The 21485-nt window shown below is 48.7% G+C and overlaps 1 protein-coding gene across 1 annotated transcript in view; it reads left to right on the top strand.

The window, feature by feature from the left end:
• Positions 1-2728: 2728 nt before the first annotated feature.
• The window catches only part of Spats2 (spermatogenesis associated serine rich 2), a 71706-nt gene continuing 52949 nt past the window's right edge, over positions 2729-21485 (top strand). Inside the window, 1 exon segment of the mRNA XM_051160326.1 lies at positions 2729-2835. The gene's annotated coding sequence lies outside the window, so the exon portion shown is untranslated.

Raw genomic sequence — 21485 nt, forward strand, 5'->3', positions numbered from 1 at the left:
TTTCATTTTTGTTTTGTTTTGTTTTGTTTTCAAGACAGAGTTTCTCTGCATAGCTCTGGCTGTCCTGGACTCACTTTGTAGACCAGGCTGGCCTCAGACTCACAGCTATCCAACTGCCTCTGCCTCCTGAATGTTGGGATAAAAGGTATGTGCCACCACAGCCTGCTTGGAGTGCAGATTTGTAAAAAATTAATCTTGTGAGGGGAATTTTTCTGCTGTCACCCAAGGGATTGTGGGTTCCTCTCAACTACTCAGAATGTGTCCGTGAAGACCTACTAAATACAATGTTACAGTGATTGTGTATATGTGCATATGTGTGTGTGTGTGTGTGCACATGTAGAGGCCAGAGGAAAACCTCATACATTCCTCTACCAGCATCTGTTTTAAGTGTTGATATTATAGGCATGTGCAGCTATTCTTGTCTCTTTGTGGGTGCTGGGGAGTTGATTTTTTTTTTTTTTCTTTTCGAGACAAGGTTTCTCTGTGTAGCCTTGGCTGACCTGAACTGTTTTGTAGACCAGGCTGGCCTCGAACTCACAGCGATCCGCAGCTCCAGATTTTTTAATTCTTAACTGTGCAAAGCTAAGGAATACAAAAATGGTCATCTGGAACTCACTGTGGAGACCAGGCTGGACTTGAACTCACAGAGCTACACCTACTGGGATTAGAGTGTGCTACTACAAGAAGTAACTCAGTTCCTTTTGAAGACAGTCAGACAGTCTTGCTATGCATCCCAGAATGGTTGAGAACTCACAGTCCTGCTGCCGCAGGCTACTGAGTGCTAGAGTTACAGTGTGTGCCACTGTACTTGGCTCAGTACATTTTATATTCCCTCATAAAGAGCAGAGCCTAGAGGAGAACAGTTAAGAGCACCTGCTCCTGCAGAGGACGCCAGCTTGGTGGCTCACTACCATTCAGAACTCCAGTTCTTGATCTGATATCCTCGTCTGACTTCCTGCTGGCACCAGGCATCCATGTGGTATGCGTACATGCAGGCAAGATGCTCACACATATAAAATACATTAATGTAAAAATAACGTTGAAAAAGAACAGTGCTTAGCATGTTTAAGGTAAGGGGGTGGGGGTGGGGTGGCTACAGTGCCCACTCAGCATGGTGTAGGCCTTAGACAACCTCGTACTCAGGAGGCTGAGGCAGGAGGATCCAGAGTTTGGAGGCCAGCAGGGAGCTACATAGCCCCATCTTGCCTCAATGAACAAAAATAAAGCCGTGCAAACAGACAAAAAAAAAAAAAAAAAAAAAAAAAAAAAAAAAACAAAACAAAAACAAAACAAAACCAACAACAACAAAAAAAAACCCAAACCAAACCAAACCAAAAAAGGATCAGATGAAGATAAATGGCTTGGCAGACACATACTGTACTACACTCAATCAAATGACCTGGGACGCCTGGAAACCAAAACTGTGTCCTGCCTGTAATGCCCACACGCGACATGGTTCTGCCTGTTCAAAGCCTCTTGGCTTGGCTTCAAAGGAAGTGAGAAGATAAGTACAGATTGTGATCAACATTTTCAGTGGTGGTTTAGTCTAAATCTGAGCTTCTACCAGGCGTATCCAACCTTTTGATATCGTGACATGATTGTCTTCTACAAAGTTCACTATTCAGATTTTAAAAATAATCGCCAAAACAGATCTCATGCTTAAAAGTTTCTCGGCCTACGTGTCTGTTAGACGCGCCCTTTCTAACCTCTCTCTCCTGACCAGCCAACCGGTAAGACGCCGACTCAAAAGATACACCTCAATACTACAGACGATTCCGGCGCTGGAGAGGCTGGAGATATCGAGTTACTGATGACGAAGAAGACAGGTATTTAACAGGACGATAACAACAATAGGTGTTTCTAATCACAGCCACGTAGAGGGACGCAGAAACCGTGAGGTTGTTCGCCCGCACGTCCTCTCTCCAGACCCTCTCCCGCCAGGCTGGTGGTCGTCGGGCTCTGAGAGGATCTTTAGGAGCAGAAGGTGGGTCCGGGAGGGGGCAAAGTTAAAGGGCGCGTAGTCGTGAGCGGCCAAAAAGAGGACAGACGTCCTCGCGGACCTAGTGCAAAAAAGCGCTGGGTTCCCATTGGGAAGCGTCGGTTACCTCCGGAGAGTTTCGGCTCTTTCCGTCAGTTCCCGCTCGACTCTTCACTCCTAGCCGGCCCGCTTTCTGTAGCCTTTTGGCCGTCCCGCACGCGGACGCGAGTGCGCGCCCCACTCATCCCTCCGTTCCTTCCCGTTTGGCCCCTGACCCGCTCCTTCAACCCCCTCCTCTCAGTACTTCCTGGTCTCCCGCCACTCGGGCGCGCGAACCGGGCGAGGGAGCGGTAACCCGACCGCCCAGCGTGCCTGCCCCGCCGGCCGCCCGCCCCCTCCCCGCCCAGGTCTCCCTCGCGCGCCCCTCGGCCGCAACCTCCGCGCGCGCCGGCTCGGGCGCGCGCCTTCCCCCCTCCCCCGTCCCCGCGCGCGCTTCGGCTGGCTGGGGCGCACGCGCGGGCTCCGAGGCGGGGCGAACGGGGCGAGCAGCGCGCGGGCCGGCGGGCGGGCGAGGGTCGCTGTGGATCCGCGGGCACTCCGGCCTCAGCCGCGCCAGCGAGTCTCTGCCGGCCGCCCGGGCGGACGAGGGAAGCGGGGAAGGCGGCGGTGGGGGCGGGGCGGCGGCGGGCCCAGGGCGAGCTGGGGGAGGAGCGCGGCAGCGACGGCGGCGGCTCCCGAGGACGAGGACGAGGCGGAGGAGGCGGAGGCTCATCTTCTTTCCTCATCCAGGACCCGGAGCGTCCGGGGCGCAGAGCCCGGAATAGGGGGACGCGGCGACTGCCGGGAGCCCGGGCTAGGTGAGGCTGAGGGTGTTGGGTGAAGTGGGTGGCGGGGGAGCGAGGGGCCCGGGGTGGAGGGAGGGCTCGAGGTAGGAAAAAAAGAGGGAAGGGGCAGTTGTTGGGGGTTGGGGGACCGAGAGGAGGGGGGCCGGGAGCCCCTTGGGACCTGCAGTTGTTCAGAGGGCCGAGGGTTTCTGGGGTTAATGGGGCGAGCGAAGCACACGGGTCCGAGTTGGGGACTTTCTAAAGGATAGGCCGGAGAAACAATGGAGTGCGGGGGGACTCTGGTGTGAGCGTGTGTGCGGTACTGGGTTTAAAAAACTGCGTGCGTGATCGGAAAGGATGAAATAATGGGTCACTTGAAATGCGAAGTACAGCGAAATGAGCATGTGTAAAGTCTCCGGCATGGGTGCCCGCGGTCCTTAGGACGCAAGTGCCATCATGGGACCTAAAGGATAGGAGGACAATTTGGGAATTTGGGGAGGAAAACGGACTAAAAAAGGCAAAGAAATACGAGTTTGGGTTTGAGTTAAAAGCAAGAGTATAGGATAGGTGCACTAGAGGGGTCTTCGTCTCCTAATTCATCCAAGATAATTGGAGATTTTTTTTTTTTTTTTTAAAGAAAGTGGGTTTAGTCTTAGACTTGGCCCCTTGCTAAGGCATGCAAGCCAGTCTTTCAGTAATTTTGTTATTTATTGTAAAGCAAATCTGTAATATTTATTCTTGATCGGCTCAGTAGACTACTGTTCATAATTTCCCTATTTATTGAAGTGAGAAAGGACACATTACCAGAAATACTTTCCTACGAGCGAGGTCACTGATACTGCAGAGTTCAAGGTATCCGGGCTGAAAAGTAATGAATGCTGTTAGAATTTCAGCTTCTCACCGAGAAATGTTCATAAACCATCTAATTCTGGTTTGTGTTTGGGAGAGAGAATTGGGGGTTTTGTTTTTAGAAATTGTCACTAATGGTGACTCCTAGTGATCAAGCTGCCTTAATACCTTCCAGTGTGAGTTAAGATTTGGGAATAGTGTGAAAAAGTATTTCTCCCCTCTACTCCCCCCTTGGAGTAACCCAGGCTGTAACCCAGGCTGCCTGGGGACCAGTTGTGTCACCCCAGATGGCCTTGAAGTGGTTGTCCTTTTGCTCCAGACTCCCAGGTACTGCAATTACAGGTGTGAGCCACTAAGATGGACTACTTGTGTTTTCTTGATACTCTGATTTCCAGACCAAATTTGAAATAGCACTGACTAGAAGATCACTGATTTCGAAGCTATCATTATCATTATTCATAGCTGTCTGTGTTAAGCTTTTTATTTGTGAGGCATTTAGTTTTGCTGATTCATCTAAACTAAGATTTCTGGGCAGTCATCAGTTTATAATTTTCAGCTCTGTTCTGATAGTATGCAGCATTAGGCTACCTTATAAATATCCAAATCTCATGATCTAAAATATCCTTTTAAATTCTTATTTATAGGAGCCCGGTTCTGTGGGGCGTGTTTGTAATCCCAGCACTCTGGGAGGCAGAGGTAGGCGGATCTCTGCAAATTCGAGGCCAGCCTGGTCTAAAAAGTGAGTCCAGGACAGCCAAGGTTACACAGAGAAACCGTGTCTTGAAAAAACCAAACTGAACAACAACAACAAAAATCTTATTTATAGCCAAGCGGAGGTGATGCACGTCTTTAATCCCAGCACTCAGGAGGCAGAGGCAGGTGGAGCTCTGTAAGTTTGAGGCCAGCCTGGTCAAGATGGCCAGGGCTGCACAGAGAAACCCTGTCTTGAAAAAACAAAAAATTCTTAGGTGTGTGTCAGTGTGTTTGTGCATGAGAGTGCAGTTCCCCCAGAGACCAGAAGAGGGCGTTGGAGTCTCTGTATCTGGAGGTACAGTCTATTTTGAGTTTTCTGAGGTGGGTACTGGGAATTGAACTCTGATCCTTTGCAAAAGCAGTACACGCTCTTAACCGCTAGAGCACTTGTCAGGTCTCTAAATTGTATTTACTCTGCCACTCTATAGCCCTAGCTGGCCTGTAATTCATAGTAATTGGTTCCCTCTCAGTCTCCAAAGTCCTGGGATTGCAGGCAGACGAAGCAGCCATGCCTGGCTAAATGGCGCTTTTCTAATACAAGAATCAAGTGAGGAGGGATGTGGTGGTGCGGGAGTGTAATCTCAGCACTCCGGAGGTGGGCGCCTGAGGGTCAGAACTCAGGGGCATCCCGGACTTAGACTACAGGAGACCCACCCCCACCCCCACATCAAAGCAAGAGGAGAGTCTAGTGTCCTCCCTGGTGAGGTGTGGCTCTTGACCTGTTAGTGGACTAGGCAAAGTGTTAAGATTACTTTTTTTCCATGTACAATCTTCTTTAATTAATCATCACATTTAATATAATAATCTTTATAAATTTAGAGATAAAAAAAAAACACCCAGTCATGCGTGGTGGTGTACCCCTTTAATCCCATCACTCAAGAGGCAGAAACAGGAATATCTCTGAATTCGAGGCCAGCCTGGTCTACAGAGTGATTCCAGGACAGCCAGGGCTACACGAAGAAACCGTGTCTCGAAAAACCCTCCAAAAAAGTAAATAAATTTAGAGGTAAAGTAATTTGCTAGGGTCACAGAAGTAGAGAATAAGGAAGCTGAGTCCAGATGTACTTGTATTTCATGACTTCCTTCATTTTCCTCAGCCTGTTTCCTTCGATCCCTTAGCTTTTTTTTTCTTTTTCTTTTTCTCCTCTCCTCTCCTCTCTCTCTTGACAGAGGTCTGCTTCCACCTCCTGCAGGCCAGGATTACAGGGGATTATAGACCAGGCAAAGTTCGTGTGGCAGGGGAACCCAGGGCTTCATCCAGTCTGTCAGCTGAGTGAGACCCACCCTCTCTTCTCTTGTGTTTTCTGTTTTTCTTTTGAGGCAGTCTCACTGTAGTCCTTGCTGGCTCACAGAGATCCGCCTCCTGGGGATGGGGGTTAAGTGTGACGCCAGGCCCGGTCCTCAGGTCCTCTATATTCTGGCGTCGGTGTTATAGGTTTTACTCTACAGCTCAGGCTGGCCTGGAACTCTGTGTGGGCATCTTACATCAGCCTCCCTCCCAGTTGTCGGGATTGCAGGAATGAACAGTGTATCCATTCTTATCCTTTTAAAAAAAGGTGTGTGTGTATGTGTCTCTGTGTGTGTATAGGCAGTGTGTATGCTGGAGCTGGAGTTATAGGCAGCCGTGAGCTTCCTGATGTGGGAACCAAACTCCCCTGGAAGAGCTGGTAACTGCTAACTTAAGCCCCACACTGCTTTGAAGCAGTCGGAACTGGCTGAAACTTGCGTCTGTTGTGACAGTAGTTAGGTCTTCCCTCCCTGCCTCCCGTCCTGTCCTCTGTCCTTTTGGAGAGGCTCTTGTGGCATAGCCCAGGCTCTCCGCAGTCTGTCTGCTTCTGCCCCCCAGGGGTTGCAGTTACAGGCGTGTACCCCCATATCTGTCTTGACAGCAAACTGGTGCTTTCGTGGAATCTTTGAAAAGTTGCTTGCTCCCGTGCGTGGTTTTAAAGAGTCAAGGGTCTTGGTGATGGTGCTGAGACACCTTACCGAGACTGTGAGCAGCTTCCTGTTTCTGTTGAGTTGAAGTGGTGTGCAGTGTGCCGCCCGCAGCAGAGCGAAGACTGCTCCGCGCTCAGGTGCCCTCCCAGCACCTGTTGATCCCGATCCGCGCGTGGCTTCTAAATATAGGCAGGGCACTGCTAGGAGCCCGGAGTGAACAGAGCAAGCAGCCGGGGCCTGAGGGAGGAACTGCAGGCTACTGGCAAAGCATCAGCACAGTCCTTGGAGGCAGATCAGGCTGCAGATGCTGGCAAGTAAGAGGGGTGGGGGTGGGGGGGCCGTATTTTCTTTTTTTTTTTCTTTTTCTTTTTTTTTTTTTTCGTATTTTCTTTTGTTGAGGTTTTCTGTGTTCCAGGTGCTGAAGTGCACAGTCACTCGATATCCGTGTAGGGAGAAATGTATATGTACTGCCTTTAAAGTCGCTATTCACTTTAGAGCCCCCCGTTAAAGCTGGGGACGAAAGGGACGCCATTCTTTCCGACAAGGCTGCTTCTGCTTTGGAAGCACAGCTGCTTGCATCAATCTTGCTACTCCCATTGGAGCCTGGTAGGAAAGGCAACTTTGTTTTGTTTTCAGGGAAGGAGTTGTCCATTTTCCTGTGACCAAAAGGCCCTCTTGTAGTGTAGGACTCGCCTTCCCCAGCTGATATGTGTGGTGTGTGTCCAGCACTGTGAGGATGGCCTGCCCATCCCCTTTGTACTGGGGTCCTGACTTTCTGTCCCCTGGGTTCTTTGCACAGTGACCAGCGAGGCACGCCTGCTCACCTTACCACTGTTTTTGGTATGTCTTCGACACAAAGGGTTGACTATTCTACAGTGAGATCCTGTCTCAAACAAACATACATACACACCACCAAATTTTACTATTTGATTAATGAACTAAAACCAGGGTCAGGTTGGGTGACATTCTAACCCTTTAAACGTACAGACCACAGCACTAGGTACCCTCATGTGGATGGACACCATTATCTATCATGTGACCTTTTTTCTTCCAAAAGGCAAATTGTCTGTCACTGTGGATTAAACAGCAGCTCCTCCCCTTCTCCCCCTCCCCGCCACTGAGCCTCTGTGCACTGGGAATTGAAGATAGGGCATATGTCTTAAACCATCCACTTCTGGTTCACGTGGCTGAGACCAGGTGTTGACTGCTGCGCCCTGCTACACTGGTTGTTTTGCTCTTCAGCCTCAGCAGGCCTAGAACTTGCTTTATGCCTTTAGGGTATTGTGAATAATATCCAGAGTCTTTATGTCCAGTTTTTAGTGATAATGCTGGACCAAACAAGGTGTGGTGGCTTGTTCCTGCAGTCCATAACTCGAACTGACTCCGGAGGAGTGCCTCTCTAGCTCAAGGTCAGCCTTGGCTGTAGCACCAGACGGCCTCGCAAAACAGCTACAGCCAAAGGAAGAGCCATGTGATCCAGCATCATTTTCTCTCTTTGAGACCAGGTTCTCAGGTAGCCCGGACAGACCTCCAACTTAGTATGCATCCTGGAATGACTTTGAATTCTGGGTTTTCCTGTCTCCACTATCCAAATTCTGGGATTACAAGCATATGCCACTATACCTGGCTTTTTGTTTGTCTCTAGGGCAAGATCTCACTCTGGAGCCCAGAGTGGCATGGAATTCAGTATGTAGTCCAGGCAGGCTTCGCTTGTTTACTTTTGTTCTCTCTGCATAGCCCTGGCTATCCTTGAACTCAATATGTAGACTAGGCTGACCTCGAACTCACTGAAGTCTGCCTGCCGCTAACCTGGGGAGCCCTGGGGTTAAAGGTGTGTACCGCCTTGTCAGTCTTGGTTGGCCTTGAACTCAAGATACCCTCTTACCTTTTCTGTCCAGACAGGTGCCACATGCCTGGCTCTCCGCATTTAGTGTTTTGAGAAAGTTTAGTTATTTTATTTCTTTTTCTTTCTCTGTGGAGCCTTGGCTGTCCTGGACTCCCTTTGTAGATCAGGCTGGCCTCAAATTCACAGCAATCCACCTGCCTCTGCCTCCCGAGTGCTGGGATTAAAGGTGTGTGCCACCACACCTGGCCCTAGTTACTTTAAAATGGTGATTTTTTAATCACCTGTTCTCCTGAGGTATAGCACGCTGCCTCTTATATGAGGGGTGTCGCTTGCTCACTCTCTTCGTAGGTGCTGGCAGGACACCTGTGGGAGAAATGGTTGCAAAGGAAATGCTGTGCTCAGTTTTTGTAACGTAGAAGGAACCATTCATGCTTGTGCAGATCTTTTCTTCCACACATGCAAATGAGGTGCCGAAGTCAGAGTGACGCATCTATAAAAAGTGTCAGTACTGTGGAACATCCCAGCACTCTCGCTTGGGTGCACTTTTTTTCCTCCTTTAAAGAGATTTTACATGTATCACTTGCTGGTTGCTGCTGATCTTTTTCTTTTTTTTTTCTTTTTAAAGATTTATTTATGCATGTGAGTGCTCTATTTGCATATATACCTGCACCAGATCTCATTATAGATGGTTGGGAGCCGCCATATGGTTGCTGGGAACTGAACTCAGGACCTCTAGATGAGCAGGCAGTGCTCTAAACCACTGAGCCAGCTCTCCAGCCCCTGCTGATCTTTTATATTTAGTTTATTCATTGAAAATGATCCGACTGCCTGGTATGTGCTAGAAGTTTTTGTTTAGTTTAGTTTTTGTTTTTAGACAGGGTCTTACTGTGTAGGCTGGTCTCAAGTTCCCTGTGTATTCAAGGTTGGCCTGGAAACTGGAGACAATCCTTCTGCATCAGTGTCCTGAGATGACAGATGTATGCTGCCTCACCCAGCTTCTTCAGATATTTGTCATAGTTAGCTGGAATGCATGAGCAGAACAGGAAGTGAAGTGGAAGCTTTTCCACTTCTTTTCATAGGTCTGAGTTGTCACATGACACCAAATATAAAGGCTGAAATAGCTATAGCAAACGCCCCTTAGGACGGTCTTGCCTCCCATTTTATCTTTTCTAAATGCCCCATAGAAGCTAATTATCCCCATGATTATTAGGCCTCAAAGTGGTGTTAGTGTCCTGTGCTGTTCGCCAGGATGGAACCTTCCTGAGGCCGGCCACACTGACTGAGGACGGGTCTGTCTGAATCTAGGGCCAACTGTGCTTGGTGGCTGAGTTGATCCTGGGCTCCTTCACACGTGGGAGGTCGATAAACCCTTCGTTCTTTGATTGCCGAGTAGTGAGGCTTCACTGGAGGCCAGCGTGTACCATCAGTGTTCATGTGTGAGCTTATGGTCAGTTACAAGCAGGTTAGAAGTTTTGGGGATTTTTACCAATTGCACGAGGCTTTTTTTTTTTTTAAAGCATTTTATTTATTTATGTTATGTATGTGAGTGCTCTGTCCTTGTACACCTGCAAGCCAGAAGAGGGCATCAGGAATATAGATGGTTGTGAGCCATCATATGGTTGCTGGGAACTGAACTCACAGCCTCCGGAAGAGCAAACAGTGCTCTTAACCGCTGAGCCATCTCTCCAGCCCGCATGGGCTTTTTTCCTGGCTCAGACCCTAAGTTACTATTGGATGGCTGGTAAGATGGAGTGTTTTGACATTACTCAGTCAGCAGAGTGACATGGTTATTGACAGTCGCATGTGTGTATGTGCCTGCGAGTGTTCTTTAGGGAGGGTAAAGAGTGCTGGGCCGAGGAGGAGGTTTAGGATAAGACCATTATATAGTGTATCTGGGTGAAGATACGTATAAATGAAAGAACATTTTGAACTTGGAAACACTGCTGATGCTATCAGTTCCCTTTGCTGTGGGTGGTGGTGAAAACATCAGTTTGTAAAACTGCTGCAGTGTCTTCTAATTTGACTACATGGGTCTGCTCAGTAGGAATTGGCTTGCTGCAGTTTCAAGCCTACCCTTAACCGTACAGCACTGCTTTTCCTTGAATTATCCACTTGGTCTGTGATTATAGCTTGTCAGTGTGGTTAGCACACAGTTGGCCCTTACTGGCCTACTGCTTCTTAGAGTCTAAGTGTGCACTAGTGTGTGGCACGAGTGGCTCTTCTGCTTATTTTGTTGTGTTACACCTTATAGTAAATTGCCTAGGCGAGCATGCCTGTATATTCTGAGTAAACCCTCCATGTAAGGGTCTCATCATGAGGGGCTCTGTTATATTTATATGTTAATGAATTATGTTTATTTTTGTGACATTTCTTGCTGTTTAGTCCTTGTTGGCTTGAAACTTGCTATGTAGAAGAGGTTGGGTTTGAACTCAGAGATCCGCCTGTTTTTGCAGGAACTGAACCCAGGTCCTTTACAAGAGCAATAAGTGCTCTTAAGTGCTGAGCCAATTCTCAAGCCCCTTAAAGTCTTATTTTTGTTTTTTGTTTTTTTGAGACAGAGTTTCTCTGTGTAGCCTTGGCTTTGTAGAGCAGGCTGGCCTGGATCCACCTCTGCCTCCCGAGTGCTGGGATTAAAGGTGTGCGCCACCATGCCCGGCTAAACTCTTATTTTTATTTGATGTACGTAGGTGTTTTTCCTACATGTATGTATGTGTGCCATGTCTGGTGCTCTCAAAGGAGAGGAGAGGGCATCAGATCTCTGGACTGGAGTTACAGGTGGTTGCAGGCCTTCGCATGGGTGCTAGGGCCCTAACCTGGGTTCTCTGAAAGAACAGAAAGCACTCTTAACTGCAGAGCCATCTCTCCAGTACCTACATTTTTGATTGGACAATGAAACTGAGGACATAGAAACCTTATGTAGTCTACTGGCTACTGTGAAATAGCCAAAATGTATTATTAATTTTTATCATTAGTTTTCTTGGTAACTGAAGTTTTTTTTTTTTTTTTTAAAGATTTATTTAGCTGGGTGGTGGTGTCACACGCCTTTAATCCCAGCACTCGGGAGGCAGAGACAGGTGGATCTTTGTGAGTTCCAGGCCAGCCTGGTCTACAAAGTGAGTCCAGGACAGTCAAGGCTACACAGAGAAACCTGTCTCAAAACAAAACACATACACACACACACACACAAAAAAAAAAAACCCAAAAAGATTTATTTATTTTATGTATATAAGTGCTCTATCTGCATGTACACCTGCATGGCAGAAGAAAGCATCAGATTACATTATAGATGGTTGTGAGCCACCATGTGGGTGCTGTGAATTGAACTCAGGACCTCTGGAAGAGCAGACAGTGATCTTACCCGCTGAGCCATCTCTCCAGTCCCAGGTTCTCAACCTTCGTAACTCTGTGATCCTTTAATACAGTTCCTGCCAGCCAGGGCAGGAGGAGTTAGAGGAGGAAGTAGGGGACTGGAGGCATGGGAGAGGTCTAGGAGAGATCAGGAGAGGAGTGGAGCAAGGCAAGCTACAAAGTGCAAGTATCTCTGGGATGTATGCTGGAAACCAGATTAGCTTAGAGGGTGAAGAATAGAGTGAAAGCCAGGCATGGTGGCGCACGCCTGTAATCCCAGCACTCAGGAGGCAGAGGCAGGTGGATCACTGTGAGTTCGAGGCCAGCCTGGTCTACAAAGCGAGTCCAGGACAGGCAAGGCTAACACCAAGAGACCCTGTCTTGAAAAACCAAAAAAAAAAAAAAAAAAAAAAAGAATACAGTAATAACTGCTCAGGTACTGTGTTGTGAAGCTTATTATTAAACAAATAAAGAGTCTCAGTTATTTGTGTGATAGCTGGGTTAAGAGAGAAATTGAGAAACAGTCTTACGAAAATAACCGTAACAGATATGACTGAATTTCTGATCCTCCTGACTCCACCCAAGTGCTGGGGCTGTAAGTGTGCACTACACCCAGTTAATGCTGTATTTGGGGTTGAACTCACAGCTTCGTGTGTGTTGGACACGCACTCTACCACGCTCTGCTCCCAACCCTTGTTGAGTTTTTCCTTTTTCCTCCAAGTTTTTATTCTTGTTTTATGTTTCTGGGTGTTTTGCTTCTGTGCATTATATGTTTGCCTGATGCCCGCAGAGGCCCAAAGAGGATGTTGTGTCCCCAGAACTCCAGCTACAAATGGTTGTGAGCTGCCATGTAGGCATCGGGGCCCAAACCAGGGCCCTCTGCAAGAACAGCCAGTGCTCTTCACCTCTGAGCCATTGTCCTGATTTGTTCTTTGACTGATTGATTGATTGATTGATTGATTGATTGAGATAGGGTCTCTCTGTGTAGCCCTGGCTGTCCTGGACTTGCTTTGTAGACCAGGCTGGCCTCAAACTCACAGAGATCCACCCATCTCTGCCTCTGGAGTGCTGGGATTAAAGGCGTGCGCCACCATGCCCCGCTGCATTTTTTTTTTAAAGTGACAAATGATGACGATCTTTATGGGTTTATGTGTGTGCGCCAGTCCACGGAGGACAGAAGAGGCCGTCATGTCCCCTGGAAATAGAGTTACCCAAGTGGTTAGCTATGTGGGTGCTGGGAACTGAACCAAGGTCCTCTGCAAGAGCAGTGGGTGCTCTTCACCACTGTGACATATGAATTTCAGCCCATAGTTGAGTATCTTATATTGTGTTTCTTGCCTTTTTGTATCTTCTTCAGAGGAAGGTACTTGAAGTTTTTTGCCCAGTTTTGGAATTAATTAAACACATTAATTAATTTTGAGACAGGGTCTCTGTGCACCCAAGGCTGGCCTGGCGCTAGCGCTAGACTCCCTCCTGTTTCAGATTGTCTGTGCCTGCTGAACCTCAGTGGCTGGGAGCACTCAGCTCCCTTAGTGTACATGCTTTGCACTCAATAAGTGTTTGGTGGTGCTACAGTTACCATTGCATGTGCTGGCTGTGACTGCATCAGAGGGAGATGTTGCCTACTTTTTTAAGGTGGGAGGTGACGCTACAAAATCTATATTTATTGTCCATTAAAGTTTAACTGTCAGTGTTGATATTTTGCTTTTAACTGATGCCCTACATCATCAGTATCTAAGTCACCACAATGCCATTGTTATCAGTCAGCTGGCAGGGATTGTGGGTAGGAAAAGAAAAGCTCTCCCTGTGCTGACAGTCCTTGGGCCCTTGAGAGCCAGTTTTGAGGCTGATCAGGCAGGTCCAGAGACTAGCTCTAAGCCCTGAAACTTGGGGCCTGCTCCTCTAAACTTCAGAAGACACCAATGGCCAGGCACAGTGGTGTGCACCTGTAATTCCAGTACTCTAAGAGGCAGGCAGATTGCTGTGAGTTCGAGGCCAGCCTGGTCTACAAAGGGAGTCCAGGACAGCCAAGGCTATACAGAGAAACCCTGTCTTGTTTAAAAAAAAAAAGAAAGAAAGAAAAAGACCTCAACATACCATTTTAGGCAGTCTAGCTGAAGCCTGTATTGGGTGGCAGGTAATCCCAAGCCTCAGCTTCTAGCAGCAGTGTGTGGTGGCAGCTGACCTCCGCAAGGATGGCGCTGTCTGGCGCTGCAGCTCTTGTATAGGCCTCAGTCTGAAGCCTGGCCCTGTAGTGACAGCATGATGGCTCCTGGGCCCAGGGTATCAGAGTCCTCAGCCTTGGCCATGCTCAGGCCTGGGGTGTATGAACCCCTCAGCTCTTTGGGGGGTCTTCCAGTGACCAGGTCCTGTCGTCTCTTCCTCCTTCATCCCTTGGTGTCCTGGTGGCCTCTGCTCTCTGCCCTCAGCCTCCTCCAGTTGCTGCTGCCTCTGCTGCCGTTCCTTCCTTCTTCCAGCTCAGCCTCCTGCTAGAGGACAAAAGCTGCAGTAAGGGGCTGTGCACTGTGAGACCTTTCGTCTCAGAACCCAGGGACCCGATAGAGGGTACTCAGGGCCAGCCTTGGCTGCGTAGTGAGTTTAAGACCAGGCTGAGCATTGGGCGATGGTGGCGCACGTCCTTAATCCCAGCACTCGGAAGGCAGAGGCAGGTGGATCACTGTGAGTTCAAAGCCAGCCTAGTCTACAAAGTGAGTCCAGGACAGCCAAGGCTACACAGAGAAACCCTGTCTCGGAGCCCTACACCCCCCAAAACAAAACAAAATAAAACCAGTCTGAGCTATACGAGACCCCCTTCCCCCCCTTTTTTTGACAAGGGTAATGTAGGTGGAGGTCAGTGGTAAAGCACTTGCCTAGTATGTGCGAGGTCTGGATTCTACCCCAGCACCAGCAACCAAAAGAGGAGGCAGTAAAAGGTACATAAGCTCACACAGCCACACCACATTAAAAAAGATAAATAAATAAATAAATAAATAATGAAAAGGAAAACCATAAAACAAACCACCCACAAAGCGCTAAACTACATGCTGCTTTGGAACAGTGATCTTGAGAGGCCTTACTGACCAGGAGCCCCTGTTCCTCTGCCACAGCCGCCTCTTTCCCTCTCCCTTCACCTCTCCTTCAACAGCTTCCCTTTTCTTGGATTTCCCCTTAGAGTCCATAGCGAGGTGATCTGTCTGCAAGAATAAGTTAATCAAGTGCTATTTCCTCGAATACCTGGTGTTTCTCGCTGTAGTGTTCTTCCTCGGCTTTAAGGCGTGTGTCCGTGCAGAGGGACACTTTCCAGGTGATTGTCCCAGGCCCTGGGTTCCATTCACGCTCGTGTCTCTGCCTCATCGAGACTCTTGTAAGCTTCCTCCATCTTCCAGCGTTTGAGTCAGTCTTTCTGCCTCAGCCTCTGGAGACGGTGATTACAGTGAGCACCACCAGCAGCTGAGGCAAGCTGTTTATTTATTTTTTTTTAAATTATTTATTTATTAATTATACAGTGTTTTGCCTGCAGGCCAGAAGGAGGCACCAGATCTCATTGTAGTTGGCTGTGAGCCACCATGTAGTTGCCGGGAATTGAACTCAGGACCATTGGAAGAGCAGGCAGAGCTCTTAACCTCTGAGCCATCTCTCCAGCTCCGAGGCAAGCTGTTTATTAGGTCAAATGTGGTAACAGTAGGGGGCAACACAGGAAAATGACTGGAAAAGTGACAGAGCCGGAAAAGGTCCAGTGGCAAGGGTGTGTGCACCAGTCATGGTAGATTTTCCTGTAAGTGAAGGACTCTCTACCAGCCACACTACGAGCCTTCATTTTGAAGGACTTAATTCCACTGGTCCTGGCACAGCCTACTAGAAAAGCTGTTATTTGTACACCAGCCACAGATTTCTGCTGGCCTACGAGGGAGGTGCTTTTCTTCTAGTGTGGGTGAAAGTAGCCACAGGGCCATGTAGAGTCCAGAGAGCCCTGTGTGGCAAGCTGCTATGATTGCTGTGCAGGTTCCTCACGGCCGGTGCTCATGAGGGCAGCCTATCTGGCTGGTTGGCTGTGCTGCACTGAAGTGAGAGACAAGGGAAGGGTCTAAAGCTACAGCCAGTGAAGTGCAGTACGGTGCTTCCCAGTGCTTAGCTCTGAGCAGCTCAGGAAGTCACCTAGTCATCAGCCAGTTACAGCTGACACAACAGCTTTTCTTTCTTCATTCTGCCTTGTTACAAGACATTTGTGTGTAAACGCCACAATTAGAACATTTTTGGGGAATCCTTGAGGAAGCCCACTTGTTTGGTTTGGTTTTTTATTGGTTTTTGGTTTTTTGAGATAGTGTTTGGCTGTCCTGGACTCACTGTGTAGACCAGGCTGGCCTGGAACTCACAGAGATCCCTACCTCTGCCTCCCGAGTGCTGGGATTACAGGTGTGTGCCACAGCTCCCAGCGGGGAGCCCACTTTTTATATTTAGGGGTTCTGTTCACTGATGCATTGCTCTCCCATCCGTGCTTGATGCTGGCGATCATGGTAGTCAGGCACTCTCCTGACCGAGCCCTGCTGCTGGCCCTTGCTTTCCTGCTGGTCAGACAAGACAGAAGGCGGAGACCAAAGTATCAACTCAGAATCTCACTCTGCAGGGAGATTTTTTTTAAAGATTTATTTATTGCTCGAGAGATGGCTCAGAGGTTAAGAGTACTGACTGCTCTTCCAGAGGTCCTGAGTTCAATTCCCAGCAACTACATGGTGCCTCATAATCATCTATTAAGAGATCTTGTGACCTCTTCTGCCCTGCAAGCATTCATGCAGGCAAGACACTATGTACGTAATAAATAAAATAAATCCTTTTTTAAAAGGGGGTGGGGTGGTTGGGGATTTAGCTCAGTGGTAGAGTGCTTGCCTAGAAAGCGCAAGGCCTTGGGTTTGGTCCTCAGCTCTGGGGGAAAAAAAGATGGTTGTGAGCCACCATGTGGTTACTGGGAATTGAACTCAGAACCTTTGGAAGAGCAGCCAGTGCTCTCAACCTCTGAGCCATCTCTCCAGCCCTGGGAGAATCTTGTGTTGCTTTGTTCAGCAAGGTCTTGCTGTGTGGTACAGCTCAGCCTCAGCCCTCCCCCCCCACTCCCCCCCTCTCCCCCCCAGTCCTCTTGCATTAGCCGGCTGCTGCCGGGCCCAGCATAGCGCACTGACGACGGTAGTTTCCTGGATAGGACTGTGAATGCACATTTTGCTTTGCCATGGTCTGGGGTAGCACACTTGATTTAAACAAGAATACAGAAAGCCGAACACATCGAGTCTGGTTATTTTTTGGCTTGTTTTAGGTTTGTTTGTTTGTTTGTTTGCTTGTTTGTTTGAGACAGGGCTTCTTTGTGTAATAGCCCTGGTTGTCCTGGAACTCTTTTTGTAGACCAGGCTGAACTCAAAGAGATCCACCTGCCTCTGTGTATGCCACTATACCTGGCTTAACCTTTTTTTCCTCTGGTGGTTTCTTGGAATAAGTGATGTGAATCATGTGATTCAGCAACCAGTGGCTTTAGAGATCTTTTTAGTTCTTTCTCCTGTGTTACCCAGCTTTGCCCTGGTCCTCTCTCCTCCTGCTTCTCACAGGCCTCTGTTACCCATTTCTGTGAATGTGCCTGCAATGTCATTGGAACGAGTGGGTTTTATTTTATGTACGTGGGTATTTTTATTCATCTGCTTATTTGACTACAGGCTATGTATTCCCTTTCCTCTTAAAAATTATTTACCTGTTTATTTACTGTGTATGTGTGTGTGTGCATGCAGAGGCCGGAGGACAACTTTTGAGAGCTGGTTCTCTCCACCATGTAAGGTCCAGGAATCAAACTCGGGTTTTCAGAGCTTGGTAGCCATCTCACCCTCCCCCTTTTGTGTTTTGGAGGCAGAGTCTTGCTGTGCAGCCCTGGCTGCTCTGGTACTTGTTCTGTATCTCAGGCTGGACTCAGTCTTGAGGCAGTGGTACTCCGCCATCCCCGCCAAGTGCTGGGGTTACGATGGTATCACCACGCTCTTGTATCTCATTTCTCTAATGAGCACCTTCGACTTGTTATTTCTTTTATCCTCTGTAATAAGATGAACTACTAGAAAGTGGAGACAGGCTCACTGAATGGTCTGTTGAAGTACCGCTAACATAGTTGAGGAAGTGTAAAAATGTAAATCAAGCCAGGCATGCTGGTACAAGTCTGAACTCCTAGCGCTCAGCAGGCTGAGGCAACAAGATTGTGAATTCCAGACAGTGAAGACGCCACAGCAAGACCCTGACTCCAAAAGAGGAAGCAAAGAACATGATAAGCCACCAACCAAAAGCGCACAGCAAGCTGACTAGTGTCTCAACTGTGGCCTTGTGTTGCCCGCAGAAACAAAAGCCTTTTGGGGGGATATGAACTGGTTTTCAGCTTGAGTTTATGCAACCTGAGTCTACCAAAATCTCAAATGGAGATTTTGAGTTAAAAGTTGTTTCAGTGAGGCTGAAGAGATGGCTCAGCAGTTAAGAGCTTGCTGCTCTTTCAGAGGACAGCGGTTCAGATCCCAGCAACCACTTGGCAGCTCACAACCACCCACAATGACACTTGCAGGGGATCTTGTGTTAATTACTTTTCTCTTAATGTGAAGAGACACCATGGCCAAGGCAACTTATAAAAGAGTGCATTTGGCTGGGCCCTTGCCTACAGTTTTAGAGGATGAGCCCATGACTGCTATGGAGGGGAACATGGCAGCAGGCCTGCACACATGGCACTGGAGCAGGAGCTGAGAGCTTGCATCTGATCCACAGGCACAAGCCAGACAGACACACTAGGCCTGGTGTGGAGTTTTGGAACCTCAGAGCCCACCCACAAGTGACACACCTCCTCCAACAAGGCCACACCTTCTAACCCTTCCCCAAACAGTCCACCTACTGGGGACCAACCATTCAAGTATATAAGCCAGTGGGGCGGTCTCACTGTAACCACCACACGTCCGATGCCCTCTTCTGGCCTTTGTGGGCACCAGGCATGCAAGATAGATACACAAGCAGGCAGAGCCCCCAAACATTCAAAAAAAAACAAAACAAAAAACCAAAAAGCAAGCTGTTTGAAGGTTAGGGATGTGGCCCAGTTGGTGGAGTGCTCACCTACTTTCATGAGGCTCTGGATTTGACCCACACAATGCTTCGTAAATTTGGAGCAGGGATGCACCTGTCCAGCCTGTCCAGGGCGGAGGTTGGAGCTGATGTCATCCTTTGCTGTATATCAAGGTCAAGGCTAGTCTAGGGTGTGTGAGAGCCTGTCTTTAAATAAAAGGTTCTTTTAAGAGTCTAGTGCCCAGCTAGAAGGTGGTGGCTCACCCCTTTAACCCCAGCCCTCAGGAGGCGGAGGCAGGCAGATCTCTGGTAGCCTCATTCTTTTTTTAAAAATATTTTTTATTAATTTATTCATATTACATCTCAATTGTTATCCTATCCCTTGTATCCTCCTATTCCTCCCTCCCTCCCATTTTCCCCTTAACTCCCCTCCTCTATGACTGTGACTGAGGGGGACCTCCTCCCCCTGTATATGCTCAAGGGTATCAAGTCTCTTCTTGGTAGCCTGCTATCCTTCCTCTGACATGGTCAAACATGGGGCACCAGAGTTGGTAGCCCCATTCTTAAGCATGTAATACATTTGTGTATTCTTCTTCCTGTTCAATTTTTCTTTTTCCACATTAGTGTCCCAGGAACTTGGGCTATATACATAACAGTAATAGATTGTTGGCCGTGGCTGATTTTCAGGTATGTCTAGCTATTAGAAAGGGGCTGGAAAGATGGCTTCCAGATTAAGAGCACTCACTCACTGTTCTCTTCCAGAGGTCATGAGTTTGCTTTCTAGCACTCAAATCAGACCCAGTACTCAAGTCAGGCAGCTCACAACTATGAAACTCCAGCTCCAAGGAATATAATGTCCTCTTCTGGCTCTGTGGCCATGCACACCACACACAAATACAGAAGTAGGGCTGGAGAGATGGCTCAGTGGTTAAGAGCACTTGCTGCTCTTGCAGAAGACCTGATCCTAAGCTGATTTCAAGCTGGAGTTCTTTCTCCCTGAGCCCCTTGAGTGCCAGTCTTACAGGCACGCACCTCAATCCTGATGTAGCCCCTGTCTGATATTATTAGGAACAGTTTAAATTTTTTTAAAATTTTCTTTAGCTAGGCATGGTGGCGCACGTCTTTAATCCCAGCACTCAGGAGGCAGAGGCAGACGGATTCCCTGTGAGTTCGAGAGCAGCCTGGTCTACAAAGCAAGTCCAGGACAGCCAAGGCTACACAGAGAGACCCTGTCTCAAAATTCTTTAATGTGAATGAATATCTTTCCTACATGTCAGACTGTGAGCCTCAAGTGTGTCTGGTACCGGAAGAGGCTGGATAATAAGGGTGTCAGGTCCTCTGCAGCTGGACAGTTCGGATGGTTGTGAACCTTGATGTGGGTGCTGGGAATTGAACCTGGCTTTTCTGGAAGAGCAGTCAGTGCTCCTAACTGCTGAGCCATCTCTCCAGCCCCGGGAGTGGGAAGTTTTCCAGACAGGCTCAGTTGAACTAATCCCTCTGTCCTCTGAGTGCTGGCGTTATAGGCACGTACCACCATCCTGACTTATGTCAATTTTTAATTAAAAAAAAAAAGAGAGTCTGATGTAGCTGAGGCTACTGTTGATCTTTCAGGCCTTCTGCCTCTGCTCGCTGAGTGTTAGGGTGTGGGCTTGCGCCTCTGTGGGCCCCTGGCTGCTTCTGGTATTTTTTCTTCAGCGCTGGGGGTCATTTGCACTCTACCACTGAGCTACATTGCAGCCTTTTAATTTAAATTAATTTAATTTTATATGTCAGAGTGTTTTGCCTGCATGTATATTTATATATCTTGTTACCTGGTGCACAGGGAGATCAGAGAAGGGCGTTGGATCCCTGGAACTGGAGCTAAAGTTGGTTGTGAGTCACCACGTGGGTGGATGCTGAGGTCCAAACCTGAGTGCTCTCCTTGAAACTGCTGAGCGTCCGTCCCTTCAGCCCCAGACCTTGCTTTTTTGTGCAAGGACTCCTGTAGCTCAGCTTGGCCTCTGGGTGCTGGGTTACAGGTGTGTGCTGCCAGGCACAGCAGTTCTGGCAGGTCTGAAGTCAGCTGTATTGAAGTGTTAGAACTTGGGAGCAAAGCAGAGGTGACTAGATAGTCGTGGGGCTCGTTGTGAAAGCAGTGCTGGCTAAGTGACAAGTTTGTGTAGCATTGCAGACAGACAGGCAGACACACTGAGGGTCAGGCCAGCATGGCGGTGCAGTCCTGGAATGCTAGCATTGCAGACAGACAGGCAGACACACTGAGGGTCAGGCCAGCATGGCGGTGCAGTCCTGGAATGCTAGCATTGCAGACAGACAGGCAGACAGACTGAGGGTCAGGCCAGCATGGCGGTGCAGTCCTGGAATGCTAGCATTGCAGACAGACAGGCAGACAGACTGAGGGTCAGGCCAGCATGGCGGTGCAGTCCTGGAATGCTAGCATTGCAGACAGACAGGCAGACAGACTGAGGGTCAGGCCAGCATGGCGGTGCAGTCCTGGAATATGCTAGCATTGCAGACAGACAGGCGGACACACTGAGGGTCAGGCCAGCATGGCGGTGCAGTCCTGGAATGCTAGCATTGCAGACAGACAGGCAGACAGACTGAGGGTCAGGCCAGCATGGCGGTGCAGTCCCGGAATATGCTAGCATTGCAGACAGACAGGCAGACAGACTGAGGGTCAGGCCAGCATGGCGGTGCAGTCCCGGAATATGCTAGCATTGCAGACAGACAGGCAGACAGACTGAGGGTCAGGCCAGCATGGCGGTGCAGTCCTGGAATGCTAGCATTGCACACAGACAGGCGGACACACTGAGGGTCAGGCCAGCATGCCGGTGCAGTCCTGGAATGCTAGTATTGCAGACAGACAGGCAGACAGACTGAGGGTCAGGCC

The sequence above is a fragment of the Acomys russatus genome, chromosome 17, assembly GCF_903995435.1.
Source record: "Acomys russatus chromosome 17, mAcoRus1.1, whole genome shotgun sequence".
NCBI classification, from domain to species: Eukaryota; Metazoa; Chordata; class Mammalia; order Rodentia; family Muridae; genus Acomys; species Acomys russatus.